The following is a 13,069-nucleotide window of genomic DNA, read 5'->3' as shown; positions in this document are numbered from 1 at the left end:
TTTACTGAATTATATTCATATGCCAAACAGTTGTTGGATGAATTGTGGTGTTTCCATGGTGCAGAAATGTAAACAATACATTCATGATCAATAAGCAGCCCCAGATAGCACAGACAGCTGTCATCTCTTACCTTATGCTGTGCCCTTCAGGGCCATTCTCCTCAGTTTTTGAGGTGATGTGCATAAGTAATCCTTTTATATGTCTGACGTGGTCCAAACACAGTGAATTATGTTTGATCAAACAAAAGAATAGTGAAATATGAAAACAAGGATCGGTCCCTGTGGCTTATAAAGCACCTCTCATCAGTTGGAATGCAATAACTTCTGCATAGATTATGGTAGAGACCTTTTTCTTTTTTCAACTAACCCTTACCCTAACCCTAACCCTAACCCTTACCAACAAAATTAATTACAGCATGCTAGACCACACAGAACGTAAAAGGGTCACTTTCAAATTTGAGTTTATAAAAGAAAATACTAAAAGCGCCTCTTTTTTTAGGTGTTTATTATAACACAGACGACATATACAGTTATTTTAAACACTTTCAATAGTGTTTTATGAAAATTCAAAGGATTTTCTTTAAAATGATACCAAAAAATTTGCATTTACACCTCATGTGTATTTGGAAAGCTTTTAAATTTGGGTAGGCAAAATCCAGGTGGAAATCCCAAAATAGCAGCAGAGTTTAAGTGGTTTATAAAACAAATATAAATATGGATATAATAAATAATACTGCTAATAATGATAACATTATACAAAAGCAAATTGTTATGAATGAACTGAAAAAGAAGGCATAAAAAAAGGCATAAAAGCAATGGTTTTTCATATTTATGTAGGCTATAAAAAATAATGTTTAGTAATATTTTTAATCCTTTATATTTATATCCTATATATATTCCTATTATATCCTATATATATCCTTAATATTTTTTTTTCATATGTATTTCATCTTGTGTTAAGCAGTGTTTAAGCGAGGCGCAACTCTGCGCTCGACTTTAGACCGGGTTTGTTTTGGTCTATTGAAAAATCTATTATAGTTTCTCGAAATAGCAATGCGCCAGCAGTACGCCTCAGAACGCCTTCCTTTTTAGACCAGAAAGCCTATGGGCGCACATATGAGCGCAAATGCATTTGCTATTTAAACAGTGTATCGCAATGCCTCAAAACGACTCTTGCGCCAAGCTGAAACTAGCAAAAGACTATTGCGCCGCGCCTTGCGCCACATTACGCCGCGTGTATTATAGGGCCCTTTGTCTTTCAGACTAAACTGTTTCAGGAATTTCAATCAATAATAAAAAAAGGCTTTTGTTTTATTTTTGTTACATTAATAATGGATTAATATCCCTTTACAGCCATATCCTTTACAGTTTTGTTGTCTGAGTGGCGGTTGTTTTGAACTAAAATGCTCCTGTGATCCACTACAGTGGACATGCTGTAAAATTAAAATAAAAGCAAAATGTAAAAACTCTAAATTGTATTTTTTTTTTAACCCAAAGGTTGTAGGAAATCACAGAAAAAAAGAAAAAAAAATTATTTGGGTCTCAGGAGACTAAACCGTAAAATAATGGATAATAAATTACAGAAATTTCCTTACATTTAAATTTCTGGTAAATTTCTGTAATTTAACGGCAGTTCTTTTACGTTTTTTTTTTTTTTTTTTTTTTTCCCGGCATCCCAGCTGCCGGAAATAAACCGTAAAATTATGGATTTTTTTTTTACAGAGTAGATGAGAAAAAACATGTATAACCTTTTCAAAATCTTAAAAAGAAAAAAAAGAGCTTGAAATGAATTAATGTGACATGTGATCAATAAAGATTGTTAGAGTCCAGAACTTTTTTAATTAGTGTTTACTTCTTCTATAACCACCATTTGTTTTACACAATGGTGGTTATTATTTATGCAGCTCAAAGTTTTGTATAATGACACTTACTGAAAGCCTAAAAAGTGATTAAACCCACTTGAATATTTTGCTAGGTGCATACAATCCCCTTAGGACTGAATAATTTGAGCATAACACATTCCCATCTAGTATTCACACTCTTACATATCAGAGCCACCAAAAAAGAAAGGGTCCAACGGTGGGTTTTTGTAATGTTGTTATGTATTCTGTGCTGCAGCGGTGTTTGGAATAAGCTTCACGCAGTCATTGGTCTTCCAGATCTGTGTGTGACACCTCATGCCCCCCAGTGCAGTCTATTTAGCTGCAGTTCTGATCAGCATCTTTATACACTATCAGCCCTGGGCTGCAATTTCTGCAGGATGCTTTTATAAATGAACATAATCAGAAGTGAGCCGGCACTCTCTGATTGCAGCAGGAAACAGAGCTGAGAAACTTTACTGGATTATCATGCCACTTGAGAACTGAACGCGCACACATATGTGCTACCACTGGCCTACAACGCAGTCCTCTTGCTATTGGCATTCTGCGCCTGCACTTTGTCTTATTTCACTAAAATAATATAATTGTCCCTCATTTTATTGCTTGTAAAGCCATCTCCTTTCTGCAGGCGATGTAGGTGATCAATGTATCGTCTAAATGAATCAATTCTTGCAGGAATACTGTTTGTTTGGAAAATGATCCTGACCAGGACAGGGGGGACGATTGTGCTTGTATTAGTTTAGTGGCTTGGGTTTTCATGTTCGCCCACAATGCATCGGAAATGACTCCATTTTTCATGTTATGAGTGTTTTATACAGCAGCCTCTCCATGTAATACACTATATAAGTCATTACTTAAATAGAATAAATAGACGTGTTTGTTAGTCTTGGCGTGTCACGAGCCCATCGGCCCTCACTTGAGCTATGAGAGGAAATAAGAACCCAGTGAACTAGCAGCACTGCACACGCGGACGCTTATCAGAGTGATTGTGACGGTTGACACGCAGACTGATCCTTTATCTTGTGCTAATTCTGCATGCCAGTTATGTAATAATGTAATAATAATAATAATAATAATAATAATAATAATAATAATAAAATCATACAACTAGAGACTGCAATTAATTGTTTATGCAGAAATGGACAGTTTTTTTTTTTTTTTTTTAAGTACATGTATTTTATTTTAAATACTATAAATAAAATTTGGCATGACAGGGTGTACAAAGGCTTCATTTAGTGAACTAAATATGGAGAAACATCTGAAAAAACAACAGGTACAACAGGAAATGTTAAAGGGTTAATATAAAAGGTTTGTAAAAGATTTCAAGAATTCAACTTCTATTTTCACCAACCACTGCAAACCACTGAGCCACCATGCCGCCTCTTCCGTTATCAATTAGGTTTTACCTAAATGCAAATTAATTGGAAAATAAACGATTATTTATTAATTAAATTAAATTAGCTAAATCTTCACATTGTACATTGTATTGTAGGAGTGAAAGGAATGTTGGAAGCAACGTAAGCTAAATACCTTAATAATACTGTTTTTTTTCTCATAATAAGATAAAAAACGAAATTACAGATGTTAACATAAATGTACAAATACTTAGGGCTGTATTTCTATTTCAATCAGTCAATGAGCTCCATTATATGGACTTTAAAAGGATATCATTTATATAGACTGAGACAGATAATGTTAAAAGGTTTGTATAGTCCACTTATGTATTGCATCTACTGGTGTAGTATGTGTGTGTATAAGTGTTGTAACTTAAAAACATTTACTTATTAATAATAAAATATTAAATAAATAAATAAATCAGGACGTCAGGACAGCAGAAACTGTTGCTGCTACTTCACAAACATCAATTTAGAGCTAGTGTTTAAATCATTCTCTGATTTCCCAGTATTTCTCTGCTGAAATCTAGAAATCACAATAATTATCCCCGAAAAAGCCAAAGCAAACACTACCAGAAACACTATCAGACTGGTATAAATCCAGCTCTACAACAAATAAAAGAGAGAGGTCAACTTAGAATGCCACTTACTTGTTTTATAGTGATTTAATCAGCTGTAGTTTGTAATTAAGCTGAGTTTCTCTCCTCTAAGGGCTTATTATAAGGTCTCTATTGCCATCTTGTGACGAAACGTCAATCATCTTTGCTCTGCTCAGAATGACAGGCTGATGGATCCCGACATGCTGTATCTTTGAAATTATAAATATTTAAAATAGGCACTATCCTTATAAATAAACTGCATAGATACGATCTAAACGACTACATTCTCGACTAAAAGAGCCTCAAAAGTACATTATGTTGTCCAACAGCTGCAATATTTGTCAAACTGTAGCGAGTTTATTGGTCTGCTGTCAATCTATGTGGGCGGAGTGCAGGGCTGGAGTGGGACTCCTTTTCAGCCCTGGAGTTAGTTCACGACTGACTATATTAAAATAAGGTCATTTCCAATTCAGTTTCTAATTACACTATCACGTCTTTTTCAAGAAATCAGCTGCTCTACAACTTCAGATGTTCAACAATCTTACAGTTTTACATGTCTTAACAATAAAAATGAAAAACAAAAAATTACTCAGGTGAGAATTGAACATGGATCGACGACGTTGTAACGCAACATGCTGAACACTCCTGATGGAGAGATATATATTAAATGGTCACATTTTGCACTAAGGTTTCATTACTTAATGTACTCATTACCATGAACTAATTACAAATAATACATTTGGAGCATTTATTAATTGTATTTATATTAATGTATTAATTATTTGAACAACTTTATTTGCATTAACTAACATTACCTGACATGAACAAATACTGTAATAAATGTATTGTTCATTATTTGTTCATGTTAGTAAATGAATAAACTAACATGAGCTAATACAACCTTATTGTGAAGTATTACATATTAAATTCTATATTAAAAAAACAGGCACATCAGCTCATCGATGTCTAATATCTTTAGTAAATCTTGACTAATTTTTCAAAAGGGGGTCTCCATTGGCGTAGACTGTTGGTAAATCTGCCCCAAAAACATCAGTGTGTGTGTGTTATTTAAACAACCACCCAAATTCTAAACTGCTGATGTAAAACATTTCCATTGCATTTGCAGTTTTGCATTCTCACCCTGTCCCCGTTGCACTGTGCCGCTGCTCTTGGAGTAGCACAGGAAGTGAAACTGTAACTCGGAGTTCACGTGTAATTGGTTACGGTCACGCTACCCAAACAGGAAGGAATCTGTAACTGATTAGAATTCTTCCTCCTGCAATAATAGTCCCAAAATTAATTATACTCCGGCTCTATTCCCACTATTGCTTTTCCTGTTTTGAAGCTGTTTTATAGAGCGCAAATCCCTAGGTTGCAAAGCCAATGGATAGACATTCATCAACAGAGACAAAAAAAAATCTGCATTCAACCAAACTAACATGTACCACACGAGTGGGTTAGTTCATGTTAAGTTGTGTTCATTCATTCATTTTCCTTCAGCTTAGTCTCTTTATCCCACAGCGGAATGAACCACCAACTTAACCTGCATATTTTTCACACAGCGGATGCCCTTCCAGCAGCAACCCACTACTGGAAATCACTAAGTTGTGTTATAAACTCTCTCTGTTATATACTAAAGCATATTATGCGCAAAGTATATTAAATATGCATCAGTGTCGATCAATCTTTTTTTTTTTTTTGTCTACATTTTGAGAATTGTGACCTGAGATTATTTCATTGTTCTCATGTCCTTGCTGTGGTAATCGGATTGCAATGGAAATGCGAACAATGATTTATGATGACAAGCTGGTTTAGGAATGCGAAAATCCTCTCTGAGTGTTTTTTCCCGTCTGTTTTTTGTTGCAATGATGACATTTTCACCGTTAGATATAAAAGAAGTCAAGGTTTTATACCTGAATATTATCAGACATACTGTTCCTTGCTCTGGAACAAAATTTCCTCGCTCTGTTGAACATTATTTAGGAAATAATAATTATATATATATAAAAGAAGTCAAGATAATAGGTTTTATACAGTATATAGCAAATACCTGTATGGAAAATATAAGTAATATATTAAACAGAACAAGCAGAAGCGTATAATATAGATTTAATATTAAGATTGTGTACATTTGGTTGAGATATAAAACATTATGGTGTCACATAAAAACAATTCAAATAATTAAAAAAAAAAACATCAGAGCAGAGAATGGATAATTATCACATTTATTATGTTAATTTACACAATACAATTGATACACATTCATAAATACAACAACTGAATTGTAAATTACATTTAAAAATAAAAATGACTGTTATTAAAAAACAATTGAAGTCAGAATTTTTAGCCCCCCTGTTTATTTGCCAATGTGTAAAACTAATAGCCAATGTGTAAAACTAATATACTGAAGCTTTCGTTTGTTCCTACCTCCATAAAACTGTTGAACTCTACCAATAACACTGCTCCTGCAGTACGCTAGCACTTGACTGGGTTTTGTGTTTTATATATTTATATTTATATTTATATTCGGTCTTATTCTGTAAACAATGTACGTTCTTAACTGTTTGTTCTTAATTGTTTTGTTTTATTTATTTTTTACTGTCTGTTTAGACAATGTTGTAGCACCTTTTATGCCCAAGACAAATTTCCTCTCGGGGACAAATAAAGTTAAACCTAAACCTATTTTTTCCTAATTTCTGTTTAACAGAGATTTTTCAACACATTTTTACACATAATAGTTTGATTATCTCATTTCTAGTAATTGATTTATTTTATCTTTGTCATGATGACAGTACATAATATTTTACTTGATATTTTTCAAGACACTTCTATACAGCTTAAAGTGACATTAAAGGCTTAACTAGGTTAATTAGGTTAACTAGGCAGGTAAGGGTAATTAGGCAAGTTGTTGTTTAACAATGGTTAATATATATATATATATATATATATATATATATATATATATATATATATATATATATATATATATATATATATATATATATATATATATATATATATATATATATATATAGCTTAAAGGGGCTAATAATTTTGACCTTAAAATGTTTTTAAAAGAATTAATAACTGCTTTTATTGTAGCCAAAATAAAACAAAGAAGACTTTCTCCAAAACAACAATTATTATCAGACATACTTTGAAAATTTCCTTGCTCTGTTAAACATCATTTGGGAAATATTTAAAAAAGAAAAAAATAATAATTAAATGCGGGGGCTAATAATTCTGACTTCAACTGTATATTGGACATTTATTTTTTACATTTAAGCAATGTTTCATTAAATAAAATGTTAAAAGAAACAGTAAAACTGTAAAACATTGGGTGAAAAAGGAATACACATTTTATGTTTACCTGTTTACTTTTTCTTGTTCACTACACTGTAAAAATCCTGGTTGCCTTAAAATTTTAAGCTGAATCAAATTAGCCGTATGAATCTATTGAGGTTTTATTATAAACTGATTTAAAACAGCTTGCATTAAACTTGTAAGGCTTATAAAATTAGGTTAAAACATGATTAGCTATTGTCTAAAATGTGAGTCTAAAAATAAATGCTATTATTCAAAAAAAGTAATGATTCGCACTCAAGTAATTGCTTCGTACTGTTTTTATTTTTTCTTTCTCTTACATTCTACGGGTGATTAAAAGTCACAGACATTTCAGCACAAAGCCTTCCTCAGTGTGTGACACAATCCTCTCACTCCACCCTTTTATCTCAGTCAATCACAATGGGCAATTAGTTAGACCGCCACTCTCATTTCATTATCCATTATTAATCACACAATAACTTATAATCTTCACAACAATAACAATAAACAATCTTCACATTTCAAACATCATTCCATAGAGAAACAGTGCATCAATCATTATCCTTTGTCAAGAGTACATCAATACAATAAAAATCCGACAGCTAACATTAAAACAGTTTTTAAAACATATGCTGTCATGACTAATTGTTCATAATTTTTTTTGTTTTTTACAGTTTAAAAAAGGACTAAGGAAATATATAGTCAGAATTATAAGCCCCCTTTGATTTTTTTTTCTTTTTTAAACATTTCCCAAATAATGTTTAACAGAGCAAGGAAATTTTCACAGTATATTTGATAATGTTTTAGTTTTTTTCTTCCGGAGATAGATTTGTTTTATTTTGGCTAGAATAAAAACAGATTAAACATTTTTTAAACACTATTTTAAGGTCAAAATTATTAGCCCCTTTAAGCTATTTTTTCCGATCGTTATACAATAACTTGCCCTATTGCCCTAACCTGTATAATATATATATATATATATATATATATATATATATATATATATATATATATATATATATATATATATATATATATATGTGTGTGTGTGTGTGTGTGTGTGTGTGTGTGTGTGTGTGTGTGTGTGTGTGTTTGTGTGTGTATATATATATATATATATATATATATATATATATATATATATATATATATATATATATATATTAGGTACATACATCCATATACACACACACACACACACACACATATATATATATATATATATATATATATATATATATATATATATATATATATATATATATATATATATATATATATATATATATATATATATACAGGTGAAGTCAGACTTATTAGCCCCCTGAATTATTACATCCCCACCACAGGTTATTTTATCCCCAATTTTTAACACATTTCCAAACATAATTGTTTTTATAACAAATTATTTATTTTATCTTTGCCATGATGACAGCATATAAGATTTTACTAGATTTTTTTCAAAACACTTTTATACTTAGTCAAAATAAAACAAATAAGACTTTCTCCAGGAGAAAAAAATATTATCAGACATACTGTTCCTTGCTCTGGAACAAAATTTCCTCGCTCTGTTGAACATTATTTAGGAAATAATAATTATATATATATATATATATATATATATATATATATATATATATATATATATATATATATATATATATATATATATATATATATATATATATATATATGGGGCTAATAATTCTGACTTCAACTAATAAAAAGAATTATTGATAAAACATCTGCAAAAATCTTAGCGGTCTACATATCCGAGCTGCGCATGCAAAACGAGTCAGATTGTTAGAGATAAAATGTTATGTCATCCGCTATAAGCTGATTTTACAAAAACAAGCCATCATGTTTCCATTTCCTGCATATTACAGAAGCTCCTATGTTAGCAAAAAAAAAAAAAAACTTTAAGAAACACACAGCTTTGAAAATCATCACTTACTTTTACCTAAACAGCTCTTTCAGCATGTGTTGTCTGTCATTGGGGTTGAAAATTGGAGAATGGGTTGGAAATTGGAACCATCTCGAAAGCAGTCCTGGAGAGAGGAAAACAAACTTAAATGAGATCATGCCTGCCAAGACGCATTTCACCAAAGGGCAGAAAGGAAGTAGGAGATAACGCAAAGGAGAAGCCAATTAATGTTGATCTGTTAAGATTGTTTTGTATACGGTGTCTTTGCGTGCATGTGTGCATATGTGTGTGTGTGTGTGTTCAAATAAAAAGCACTTTTGATTAATGTTCTTGCTCTCTAAAAAAGTCTGAATATTTTTTTTTCCTTTTTTATTATTACTCCGTGGGAAAATAAAATGAGTAACTTAGAGAAGGTTTTACGTCTCTTCTTGTTGATGTTTGTATGTCAAGGGCTGATATTCAATAGCTAATCTATCATACTGAGTTTTAGATGTGGTAAACCACAAATCCATTACTCAAGAGCTATTCAGAGGATTGAATTTCAGTGATGAACCTCAACAAGCCTAACGTTTACTTCAAAGAGACAAAGACGGGTCAAAGACACAAGATGACAGATTCAATATATTATAACAATAAGCAATATATGTCATCATGGACCACAAAAATCAGTCATGACGGTAGATTTGTTGAAATTAGGATGTATACATCATCTGATTGTATTGTTAGGATGTGATAACATTTATCTTAGTTACAATCTAGAATCTGAGGGTTCAAAAAGCCAAAATACTGAGAAAACTGCTTTTTAAGTGTCCAAAAGAAGATCTTAGCAAAACATTATAAAAAAATAAATATTTCTTTTATTTATTTATGGGAGGAATTAATAAAATATATATATATATATATATATATATATATATATATATATATATATATATATATATATATATATTTTTTTTTTTTTTTTTTTTTTTTTTTTTTTTTTTATGGGAGGAATTGATAAAAAAATATATATTTTTTTTTATTTTTTTTTTGGGAGGAATTAATAAAAAAATAAATACATATATATTTTTTTATTTATTTATGGGAGGAATTAATAAAAAAATAAATATATATATTTTTTTTATTTATTTATGGGAGGAATTAATAAAAAAAATAATATATTTTTTATTTATTTATGGGAGAAATTAATAAAAATAAATCTTTATGAAAGTTTTTTTAAATGTATATTTGTAGCTATTCCCACAAATATACCCCTGCAAAATAAGACTGTTTTGTGGTCCAGGATGACATATATATAAAACATATATAAAAAGCACCACTGTTTATGAACTATAGGGTTAATATATATACAGTATATAAATATTTATAGATCGTTACAGACAGACAAAATTTTAATCATTCATTTATTCTATTTTCGACTTAGTCCCTTTATTAATCTGGGGTCACCAAAGCGGAATGAACCGCCAAATAATCCAGCATATATTGCAGCGGATGCCCTTCCAACTGCAACCCATCACTGGGAAACACCCATGCACTCTCTTACACACACATACACTACAGACAATTTAGCCTACCCAATTCACCTGTACCACATGTCTTTGGACTTTTGGAGGAAACCCGGAGCAGCCAGAGGAAACTCACGCCAACAAGGGGAGAACATGCAAACTTCACACAGAAATGACAACTGACCCAGCTAAGGCTCAAACCAGCGTCCTTCTTGCTGTGAGGCAAGAGTGCTACCCACTGCACAAACAATATTTCTCCAGACAAATTTTCTCAAATTTTAAAGGAATGCAGTGAAAAAAAAAAAAACGATTAATTGAATGTGTCCATTTTTTTAAGTTAAAGGGTTGTAAACAATTAATATGGGCTGACTATTCCAACATATGTTTTACACATCAGATGCCCAGTATTGGGACACACTCTCATACACTACGGACAATTTAGTCTGTTCAATTCTCCTATACCACATGTCTTCGGACTGTAGGGGAAACCGGAGCACCAAGAGAAGACCCATTCCATCGTGTGAACAAAGCAAGGCAAAACAACATTACACACAGGAAAATATTTAGAACTAAAAATTTATTACACAAAAAAATAACTGCAGAATCAATAAATTACTGAGTAAATAGCTATTGTAGTGGTCAATGCATAAAATATTTTCTATTTACAATCTGCAAAGCAACTAACATACAATATAATATTTTGAAGGGACTATTTATAAGACAAATAATACAGAAATTTCTAAAATTAAGAAAAATGTACTGTCATTTAGTACAGCGTAACACAGAAAAGTAGCCTAACCTGTAATCTGATAAGAGATATATGTGATGTAATATAATTATAAAAACTACATTGTTTTTCTTTTATTGTTTTTTTTTTATCTGTATTTATTCAGTGTACCATGCAGCATTAAAAATAATATATACTGTAAGATATAAGTTAAGTGGAATATATATTTAATTTAATTTCATGATTTAGAATTAAATAATAATAATAATAATATTGATAATAGTAATAAAAATACAACAATAATAATAATAATATGATAATAGTAATAAAAATATAATAATAATAACAACAATAATAATAATAATAATAATAATAATAGAAAAAAATAACTTGCACATGTTCTGCAAATTCTCACTACGCACACACTTAAAGGGGTGGTCCAGAATGTAATTTTAAGGCTTGGTTGTGTTTATAAGATGCAAACCAATGTGTGCTTATGTTTCACTTGAAGGAAATCGCGTTATTTTTTCATATATCTCACTTTGATTATACGCAGTTACTCAGCTAACATGAAAACGACTGATATACATTCCTAGTTCCTCTGAAAGGTCCGCCCTTAAGTGACTCTGATTGGTCATCGTCATAATGTGCACAAACAATTTACAAAAACATTCTGCATTCTCACAACACTTGCAAAAACATCAGAACATGACAGAAATGTTTCAAGGAGACCTTAAAACGTGACGGACGCCACTGTGTCGTGACTATTGCTCAGTGAAGTAGTGATGGGTCGTTCATGAACGATTCGTTCTTTTTGAACGAATCTTCAATATGGCTCGGGAACTACGAGTCCTCTCAGGGAGTGATTCGTTCATCCGCGCGTGCGCACATTTGTGCAGGTATCGTTAATTTCAAGCCTTCATCACATTGGCAGAAGCCAATCATATGCGTTTAGAGCTGGAAAAAGAATTGATCCGCTCACCTCTCGAGTCCTCTATCGGGTCTGAGTCACTCGTTCATCACGAGCCAATCATCTGCGTTTAGAGTCGGAAAAAGTTTTGATCCGTTCATCTCTCGAGTCCTCTAACGTGTCTGAGTCACTCGTTTATCAAGGGCCAATCATACGCGTTTAGAGCCGGAAAAAGTTTTGATCCGTTCATCTCTCGAGTCCTCTAACGTGTCTGAGTCACTCGTTCATCACGGGCCAATCATACGCGTTTAGAGCCGGAAAAATAATTGATCCGTTTATCTCTCGAGTCCTCGGGTTTGAGTCATTCTGTCACGTGATTAACCAACGATCATGGCTCCTATCGGCTTAGAATGTGCATTGATTAAGATTATATGTGACTGTCAGTGTAACGTGAATGAACTCCTGACATTAGAAAACATGAAGAGGTGAGCTGAGCAAAGAGACAACAATACCTTCATAGACAAAAGAGCAGGTAAACACTGAATTATTACTTTCTCCTTCTTATATTCTATTTATGACTTATTTGTCGTGCAATCAACCTTTTGGCCTAGTTGTAGATGTGTTTGGAAGCAATTCGTAACATTTTAATAATATTTTGCCAAATTGAACCAAATGAACGAAATGACTCGAAAAAAGATTCATTCATCTTGATGAACGAGACTCAAAGATCTGAGTCAGTAAAATGATCCGAACTTCCCATCACTACAGTGAAGTTGTAGGTGATCTTTGAAAGGTGAGTTTCTTGT

Source organism: Danio rerio, chromosome 24, assembly GCF_049306965.1.
Source record: "Danio rerio strain Tuebingen ecotype United States chromosome 24, GRCz12tu, whole genome shotgun sequence".
Taxonomy (NCBI): domain Eukaryota; kingdom Metazoa; phylum Chordata; class Actinopteri; order Cypriniformes; family Danionidae; genus Danio; species Danio rerio.
This window is presented reverse-complemented; position numbering follows the sequence as displayed.